Here is a 9,811-nt window from a genome sequence, read left to right as displayed (position 1 = left end):
TACTGCTTTCTCAGTGAGATCTTTTCTGATCATCCTTTAAAAACTGAAGCCACCCTACCTCCTATCACCTCTCCCTGCTTTTTGTCCATCATATGTGTCATCTTCTAATGCACCACATTACAAATATTTATTGATTTGTTCTGTGGCTCCCCACTAAAATATATGGTCCATGAGGACAGGTACTACATTTTGTTCAATCTGAATATCAACACCAGAACCCTGGTTGGCACATAGCAGACACTCAATAAATATTTGTTGAACTAATGATGAAACACAAGGGCAAAAAGTACAGCCAGGAAAGTTAAGAAATGGGGGTGGGGGGAGGTTATTTTGTTTTTCTTTCTCTGCAGGCTTGCTCTAATCTTTCTCCACTTACTCATCTTGCTCAAGGCCCCCTTTGGCCATCTTCCCATGCCTCACCAGGACGTTTCAGGGGAGCCATCAAAAGACTGAAATAATCTGATTGGCACAGCTCACCCTTCTCTCTCTCTCCCCCCCCTTTCCTCCCTCTTCCCCTCCCTATCTCTCTTTGCCACTTATGTTTTTAAATTTTTAAATAAATGAGTAATATTTCTAAAAATATACTTTATTTTTTTAGTATGTCAAGTGTGAAGAAGAGTGATTTGGGGGCTCTGCCAGCCAACAGCAAATGCCACTAACCATTTTCCTTGTGTCCTTTCCCAGGCTCAAGTTCCCTGCAGAGAATCACCAGTTCTCTAGTCTGTCTTATCTAGGAGAGGATAGGCTTTACTTTGGTAGCCAACAGCCTCAAAATCTCAGTCACATAAAAGAGAAATTTACTTCTTGCTCATGACACATGTCCAAAATGAATTGGCAGAAACTCCACTGGACTGAGTCTCAGATACCCATACTAAATGGAGACTCTTCTGAATTACAGCTGGGTCATCCGGTCAGAGAAAGGGAGAGATGGAGGGGTACACCCTGATCCTTAAATGCATCAGCCCAGAAGGAAGGACCATCATTTCTGCCTATAGCCCTTTGTCCAGAATTGGTCACATAGCTCCACACAATTGCAGAAGGGTGAGGAAATGTGGGAGAGCATACAGATATTTGGTAAGAAATAGATGTCTCTTCCCAGACACAACCTTGGGGAAGGAAAGGAAAGGCATAGCGGGTGAGAGGGTCAGTTCAGACACAGATGTTCATCTATTCACCCACTTCACCACTCAGAGCTGAGAGAACCCGAATGAGCCCTGTCTATCCAAGAGGAAGAGATCAAATATGACCCAACTCTAATTGCCTGAACTAGGGAATAAGATGATTTTCTGGGTAATACAGGCCCCAATTATGCCTCCTTTTCCATTTCCTCATCCCATATCTGCTATGGAAAATAATAATATTACCTTTTATTTTTCTGGCACTGACGTTGTTGAAATAATTTTTCCTTCCACATGGGCTTCACAAGAAGTAGGCAGAGATTATTATCTTTTTAGAGGAGAAACCAGAGGGTCAGAAAGGTTAAGAGAATTTCCTAAGGTCACAGAGCTCATAAGAGGCATGACTGGGATGTCAGCAGCTGTTCGCCTCTGCCTGTGCCTGAGTGCATCCTCACTTCATACTTCCTTTGAAGGACTGAGCAGTGGGGAGGGGAAGAACATAACTGGTCCTCCATGGGGCTTTTTAGCCATACCACATCCATCGGAAACCATCACTGCTGCCTCCCCGTTATTGTTAAACAAGATGCAAACATCAGATAAAAGTTAGTTCTGTTCCGGGCACAGCAAGTATATTATCATGCGGGAGGTGGGGAACAAAGTGGAATAGATTTTCAAAAATCACACTCTTCCCAGGACTACTTGTGAGCTAAGTTGTAGAGCTGAACAGACTGGTTACAAGAAAGGCTGGCTGCCTTAGATTTGAATCCCAGCTCTGCCACCAACTTGCTATGTAACCTTGAGCGAATGGCAACCTTACTAAATCACAATTTCCACATTTGTAGAATGATCATTATAGCGTCCAATTTATCGACTTTTGTGTGGACATAATATATAGTGAGCTTATGTGGTGCTCAGCACATGACTGTTATTTTATTAAAGTCTGTTTAGACCTGGCGGGTGGGTTGAGAGGAACTCAGTGGGATCCTAAAGCTTAGAAAAAGGAGCAAATGAAACTGAAGAGCAGGGGTTTCCAAATTCCTTTTCCTTTCTCCCTCTTTTTCTCCTTCCCTCATGTTATTTTATTTTTAGTTGTAAACTTGGTAGAGAAACATTTTTTTTAAAGTTAGGAGTAAAGAAAAAAAATACTAATAAACACTCACCACTTCAGTATGGTAACTGAAATACCTTGTGTTTTCCATGCTTATGAGTAAGTTTGCATTATCTAAATATTGTGAGATGTTTTCTATGTTATCCCTTAGATATAAGATAGGGTATGCTTCAGTGTCAAACAACCTACAAATCTCAGAGGCTTAATACAATAAAGGCTTATTCTTTATTTACCCAATGTCCCTTATGGATCTCAGTGACTCCTGCAGCTAGCCGCCACATGGTGATTTAGAGATGGAAGCTACTTTAACCTTCTGTCCCCTCTATCTGAACACTGAAGGCTCTGGGAAATAGGAGTAAAGAAGAAAAAAAAAAAAAAAAGGTCTTCTCCTTGACTGTGATACAGAATCATGCTTGGGCTCTTCAATGCTTGAGCCCAGGAGAACACTTATCACTTCCTAGTTACGAAGCCATGTCACAAGGCAGGTGTGGGGAAACCTGGAAAATGTAGTCTTCCATGAGTCCAGGAAGAAGAGAACCTAGAGTACCTGTGAGCCATCTTTTCAATTTTATGTTTGCATGACTTTTCATTAATTGCACATTCCATAATGTATGGTTAGACATTTAGATTGTTTCCAATTTTTTGACGTTATAAATATAATTAGAACTTCCCGGGGTTTCACTATGTTTATAGTTGGGACCACACTGTTCTTAATATTGTCAGATCTGAGTCACCACCCACTCACACAGTGCCTCAGCTCTCATCCCCAACCCCCCAAATCAGCCCCAACTATTTCCCAGAGTTCTCAGGTGTGTGATAACCACTCAAATTCTACTCATTGAGAAATACACATCGAGTACTTGCTGTCTGTGAGGTCCTAGCCTGATATACACTCTGGGGACACAGCAGAAAACGAGACAGATGCAGTCCCTGCCCTCACATACTGCATTCATGCTATTATCCTCTGCCCATACTACCTCTGCTACCAGGAACCTTGTGAAACATTGCCGAGAACTCTGCACCTAGACAGTCTGCTGGTCTATGGCAGAGTGGAAGGGGAGGAGAATGCTTACCTCCTTGCTCTGCATGGCACTCGACTATTAACCTCCGAAGCTACCCTGCTTGGATGTGGAGTCTCACATAGCCCTTTGTTAATTCTGCTCCTTCCACTTCTCCCAGAAAGCATCAAAACCAGTGAGGCAGCCAGGCCTTGGGTGGTGGAGACTCAAACCCTCTTATCCCCCATGGTCCTCATCTTTATCCATCCTAAAGACCTTTTGCTCACTCTTCAACCAAAATCCCAAAGCTGCCATGCCCATCGACTGATTCAAAGACATATTTGTGGGGAGGGGTGTCCCCAGTGCCACCAACCAGGAGCATTGTAGGGCCAGGCCATGCAGAATCCCCTGAGATGACAGTAACACTCCATGGACATCACCAAGAAGAGTTTCTTTCTTCTTTTAGATTATTTCTTTATGATAAATTCCCAGATGTGGGATAACTGGGTCAAAGTATTAAGATAATTTTATGGCTCTTAAGTCAAGTTGACAAATTGTTTTCCAAGATTTGCATGGAGGGTAAGCACTATCTACCATATCAGTTTCTTGCACTGTCACCAGGATTAGGAATTATTGTTTTAAATTTTGTCACTGTGATAGACAAAAGTCATACTTTTTCCTTGCTTTACTTTGTATTTCTGCAATTAGCACAGGCTTTAATCTCTTGCCACATTGGTTTATAGCAATGTTTCCACTTGTGTGATTTGTCAGCACAGCTGTTGGTTCCTTTGTTTATTGGAGCCTTAATTTCTTAAACCAATTTTTATAAATTCTTTATATGACAAAGATGTTAGTTAGTCTTCTGGTCACGGTAATTACATCTTAGAGCCTCCACCCCACCACTCCCACTCTGGTCTCTTCAACTTTTATTTTTTTATTTTTTTATTTTTTCCTTGTTTTAGCAGGTTTTGCATTAGTTTTGCATTGTTTGTGCAGAAGTTTTAAATGTTTATTTATTCATCAGGTTTTTTTTCCTCTGTGGTTTCTTTTTTTTCTTTTTTCCTATCTTTTTAGTTTTTACTTCAATGCTTAGAAATATATTTCCTGTCCAGAAATTTGATCAATACTTGATTTTATTTTCTTCTAGTTTGTCTTCTGTGATTTGGTTTTGATATTTAAATCTTTAATCAAATGAAATTTACTTTAGAGCCATCCCATTTCCTTTTCCAACAAGTAGGAAATGTAAGACTTCCTACAATCCCTTAAACCAAACAAATAAACAAACAAATAAATGAAGTTCGACCAAAAGTATCTCAGGGCATATCAGGTCTAGGGATGGGCCTGGGAATAGAAACTTTCTTTAGTCCCACCCCCTGGTGTTTCTGATGAATGAACAGTGTTGGGAATGACCCATCTGGTCAACCCCTTTTCCATCAGAGCCCCTTCAGAGGAACAGAATGAATTCCAATTGATAGAATTCTTCTTTCTTTTTTGAGTATAACATCTATAGAGTTGAGGGTTGGTGGAGAGGATGGAGGGTCAGGGGAGGTGCCCTTGCTTCAGGATTCTTGCCTCAAGTTGTCTATAACAGGGAATGGTTTGGGGTTTGTGTCACAGATTAATGTTGTGATTTGCATCATCACGTACAGTCAGGTCTCTACATTGAGAAGGTTGTACAGCTGCAGCTCCCAGCAAAATCATTTAAAGTGAAGGTAGAGTATGGTTTGAGCCCCAAAGGTATGTGGGGCCGAGGAGTTCATGACAAAGAACAAAAGTTCACTTTGATTTTTTTTGTTTTAATTGAAGGTGGAGAGATGGCTTACTGCTAATAAAATAGAGAATCCTAATACATCTTTCTAGTCACCAATAAAAATTTTACTATAAAAATAGGTATGAGATATAGGGGTAAATAAAATCCAGAGTATCTAAGGGAACTCACTTTCTTTGCATTTGAATTTACCTACCTTAGAAATAAGATCAGCTTAAGATTCTATCCCCCTTCTACATATCAAAAACCAATGGAAAAGATTACATCACGTAAAACCCTGGAGTTATGGATACTCATTTGAATGCTTAACCTTCATTAAATTGACTGAACTATAGATATTTCCCCCATAACTCTTTCTTTTAAAATGCTATTATTGAAACTTCCTAAACGTTCATCATTAGAGAACTTTGCACATCCACACAAAAGAATACTATGCATTGTAAAAAGTAATCAGAAATGTTGATATATTCTGCTAACAAAGTGATCTCTATGATTTGTTTTAAGTGAAAAAAAACAACAATGCGTAAAACAGTGTATGTACTATGCTACCTTTAAGAAAGAGGCAGGCGAGGGGTGGCTGGTTAGCTCAGTTGGTTAGAGCGTGATGCTGGTAACACCAAGATTGCCGGTTTGATCCCCGAATGGGCCACTGTGAGCTGTGCCCCCCTTACGAGGCAGGTGAAATATGGCCATGTGTACACATTGATATGATATTTTTTAAAAAGAAAAAAATGGAAGAACAAACCCAAAACTAAAAGGAACCAGGGCTCTTTGGAGAAATGGCTAGGGCCAGAAACATATAAAAGGAGCCTAAAATATCTTGTGGTACCAGAAATCAAGGATGCTATCAGACTGCTGGGTTTGTGCCAAAAGGACAGAGCAACCAACAGGAAGGACTGTCCACTAACAAAAGATGGAAAAATTTATATATCAAAAATAAGCAAAAAATAAAAACAAAATGGGGAAATAATGACATATCTGTGAACTTGACTGAAACACAATACACATATTAAAATTATCAGTTCATAATGACATTAAAAATAATTTAGGGCTGGCCCGGTGACTCAGGCGGTTGGAACTCCATGCTCCTAACTCCAAAGGCTGCCGGTTCGATTCCCACATGGGCCAGTGGGCTCTCAACCACAAGGTTGCCGGTTCGACTCCCACAAGGGATAGTGGGCTGCGCCCCCTGCAACTAACAATGGCAACTGGACCTGGAGTTGAGCTGCACCCTCCATAACTAATATTGAAAGGACAACAACTTGACTTGGAAAAAGTCCTGGAAGTACACACTGTTCCCCAATAAAGTCCTGTTCCCCTTCCCCAATAAAATCTTAAAAAGAAAAATAATTCATTGTTCAGATAAGTGGATACTAGGGAACCAACTCATTAGTTTGAAAAGTGGTAAAGATAGGAATTTATTTTACCTCTTTTATACAAACTGTATTTCATAGTAACTGAATAGTTGATGAAGGAGAGTTTTCCATTATAGATTTCCAGCTAATACATGCAAAAGAATGTGGTAGCCGGACTCCAAGACAGCCCTCTGGTATTCACATCTTTTGTAGTCCCTTCTCACACTGTACCAGGGTTGGTCTGTTTGACCAACAGCACATAGCATAAATGATGGCAAGTCACTTCTGAGATTGTTGAAAACACTTATCTTTCAAGATTCAGTGAAGAGTGCTCTCTACCAGGCACAGATTTCCACTGCCTGTCCTCTTCCATTTTCCTACTTTCTGCCCTACCTACAGCGATTTCCCCACTTTTGTCATAGCACTAGGAATATTATAGCTACTCTTCTTTTAAACGTTTTTTAACGTTTCTGCTATGGTTAGAGTAAAAGTAAGTGTCTATAACAAAGAGTTCCCAAAATACAATGGCTTAAATTATGTAGGTGTTTGTTTTTCCCTCCCATGTAACAGTAATGAGATGAGAGCTGCTCTTCTGGTTATTCAAGGACTCATGTCTTTCTAAGTCATTGCATTGCTATCCCCTTGGGCAATGGCATTAACCAGATGATAAAAACTTGGTTACCACTAGATTCAGGCTCTAGCCAATCTGGAAGACAGAAGAGAGGCAGAGGAGGCAGGCCTAATGTCTTGGCACACATCGTTTCCCTCACCTGACTTTGTCAAGAACTTGGTCATGTGGCCTCACCTAAGCCCAAAGGAACTGGGGAAATGTAGTCCAGCTGGGCAATATGGATGAAAAGTCGCCACATGCTAAATCTGACAAGCTCAGGCGAGGCCTGTATGGCAGGACTTACAAACTCAGAGACCAAAAGTAACCACATAGGATGATATGAACAAAAGAATTCTTAACTAAAAGTGGGTCATGGTGAGTAATCATGTCCTAGGCCTGTAGCTTCCTTTGAAATGTCAGAGTCATGTTTTCCAGGCCCTCAAGGCACAAAAACGGCCACTGGAGAATGAGACCACAGACCCCATCATCAATATCTTGTTCTCTGCAGACCATCTGCAAATGTCAATTATTAACTATCCTGTACCTACCAATGTAAAATAAATGTGTCCCTCCATTTTGTTTTTTATCCAATCCCAGAGATTTCCCTTCTGTTTTCTCCCACCTCTTTAATCTACCACCAGTGGATTTCATGTAACCCTTCTTATGCCCTCTCCTTTGATCCTGATGTATAAAATAAGCTGCAAAATTCCTACTCTCCGGAGCATTTTCTCAATCCACTGAGATTTTGTTTCCTGGCAGTTGTTTCACCAGTCTGGCTCAAATAAACTCAAAAAAATTCTCAACAGATTTGGACAGTTCTTATAGCAGCATTTACTTGGCATAGTCGGCAGGATTCCAAAGAAGCCCACCCAGGACCACCCTGAGGACCTGGACCCAGTGCTGGATACCAGTAGGGACCCATTGTGCCCCACTGGCTTCTTGCTTTGCATTCGGTGAACTTGGGTGAGTTTTTCTTAGAATTCTGGACCTCCCTTTTTTAAGGTAGGAAGCCCTGACTATATTTGAGCTATTCTTAAAAAAAAAAAAAAAAAAAATCCTCGAGGTGGCACTGAAAGATAAGGATTGAGATAACCCAGGGACAGGAGGAAAAAAAATGGGTGGCTGGTTTTTAATTTTGGTTTTTCGATTGGAATTGCTTACTAAGAGCCTGAACAAAACTTTTTGCTAGATAAATGAGAGTCTGAACTTGTTCAGCTCTAAAGACAAGAGACATTCACTCCCTCTAGCTCTAATTTTGGGTATTCTTAGGTGACTTGGAATCTCTGTGGAGGTGTCTGAGAGTACCCCTCAAGACAAGCAGGGCCCCATAGGGAATTCCAACACAACTGTAATTAAATAATTGACTCGTCCAGGGTTGTGCACATAAAGGCTGGTTACTGAGTGCTCTTAGTTCTCACAGTTGTATTAGACAACCAGGGAAAGAAACTGGGACACGTAAGAGGGTTAGAATGACTCAGAAGTGACAGTCCCTTAGGAGCTCAATCCATAAGCAGTACACTTCAACCCACCACACAATATCCCTAGAAATTTGTTCAGACTCTGCAGATCTCAAAAGAAAACTAAAATTAAAACGTGGGAAATTGTGCCCTTGGCGGTCCCCTGGATCTCTCTCTTGCTTCAACAGTGTTTGGATGGAACAGATTCAGTGACCCCCCCCTTCTTCCAGCCTCCCACCACCCTCCAGCCTCTTTCCCAGTCTCAACGTTCAGAACCAACTCAGCCATCTTTGGCTTCCCAGACCAGCCAACATCATTTTTGGAGCTTAATTCCTTATTGCTGAGCAACCATGAGCTCCAAAGTTTGTCAGAATTATTCCACCCAGGTGGAAGCCACCATCAACAGCCCGGTTAACCTGCATCTGTGGGCCTCGTACACCTACCTCTCTCTGGGCTTCTGTTTCCACCGTGATGAGGGTGTAAGTCACTTCTTCTGCGAGTTGGCCAAGGAGAAGCACCAGGGTGCCGAATGTCTCTTGAAGATGCAAAACCAGTGTGGCAGCCGTCCTCTCTTCCAGGACCTGCAGAAGCATTCCCAAGATGAGTGGTGTAAAATTCAGGATGCCATGGAAGCTGCCATGGTCATAAAGAACCTGAACCAGGCCCTTTTGGATCTGCATGCCCTGGGCTCTGCCTGCATAGACCCCCCACCTCTGTGACTTCCTGGAGAACCACTTCCTGGATGAGGAGGTGAAACTCATCAAGAAGGTGGGTGACCACCTGACCAACCTCTGCAGGCTGGCTAGCCCCCAGGCCCAGCTTGGTGAGGATCTCTTTAAAAGGCTCACCCTCAAGCACCACTAGGAGCTTTTGGAGCCCAGAGTCCTTTGAGGGGCCCCTCTGCTTCATCTTGGTGTTGGGCTTCTGCCTGAGTCTCTCCCTATAACCACTAGGCAGCCTTCTAACCACCTTGGAGCCCTCTCCAATGCTGTGGACCAAATTGAAACAATAAAGCCTTTTGTAGCAAAAAACAAACAAACAAACAAACAAACAAATGAAAAACATGGGAAATTGTGTCTCCAAGGCAGAAAAATCCCCAGCCCCCATTAATACTCCTGCAGATGTACAATTTGTAGGGAGACTTCATTTGTAAGTACTTACAGAAATGGGGAGGTTTAACTAGAAGTGACATCAATTTAAGATTGCTGAAATGGAGCTCTTTCGACAATTTTTTGTGTGCACACAATAGAAAGAAAAAAAAGCCATCTGCAAAATTAAACTGAATGAATGAGAGGCTTACCTTAATTGGCAAATAAAAGCTTCTAAAATGGAGCACAGAGAGACTTTCTTCTCTCCAGGAAGTTAAGAAGAAAATTTTAGAGACTATCTCTGAACTA

General features: G+C 41.6%; 1 pseudogene; it reads left to right on the top strand.

Annotated features, from left to right (window-relative positions):
* The first annotated feature begins 8,764 nt into the window (after positions 1–8,764).
* Positions 8,765–9,305, top strand: LOC117037257 (ferritin light chain-like; annotated as a pseudogene).
* Positions 9,306–9,811: the final 506 nt, after the last annotated feature.

This window comes from Rhinolophus ferrumequinum, chromosome 17, assembly GCF_004115265.2.
Source record: "Rhinolophus ferrumequinum isolate MPI-CBG mRhiFer1 chromosome 17, mRhiFer1_v1.p, whole genome shotgun sequence".
Taxonomy (NCBI): domain Eukaryota; kingdom Metazoa; phylum Chordata; class Mammalia; order Chiroptera; family Rhinolophidae; genus Rhinolophus; species Rhinolophus ferrumequinum.
This window is presented reverse-complemented; position numbering and strand designations above follow the sequence as displayed.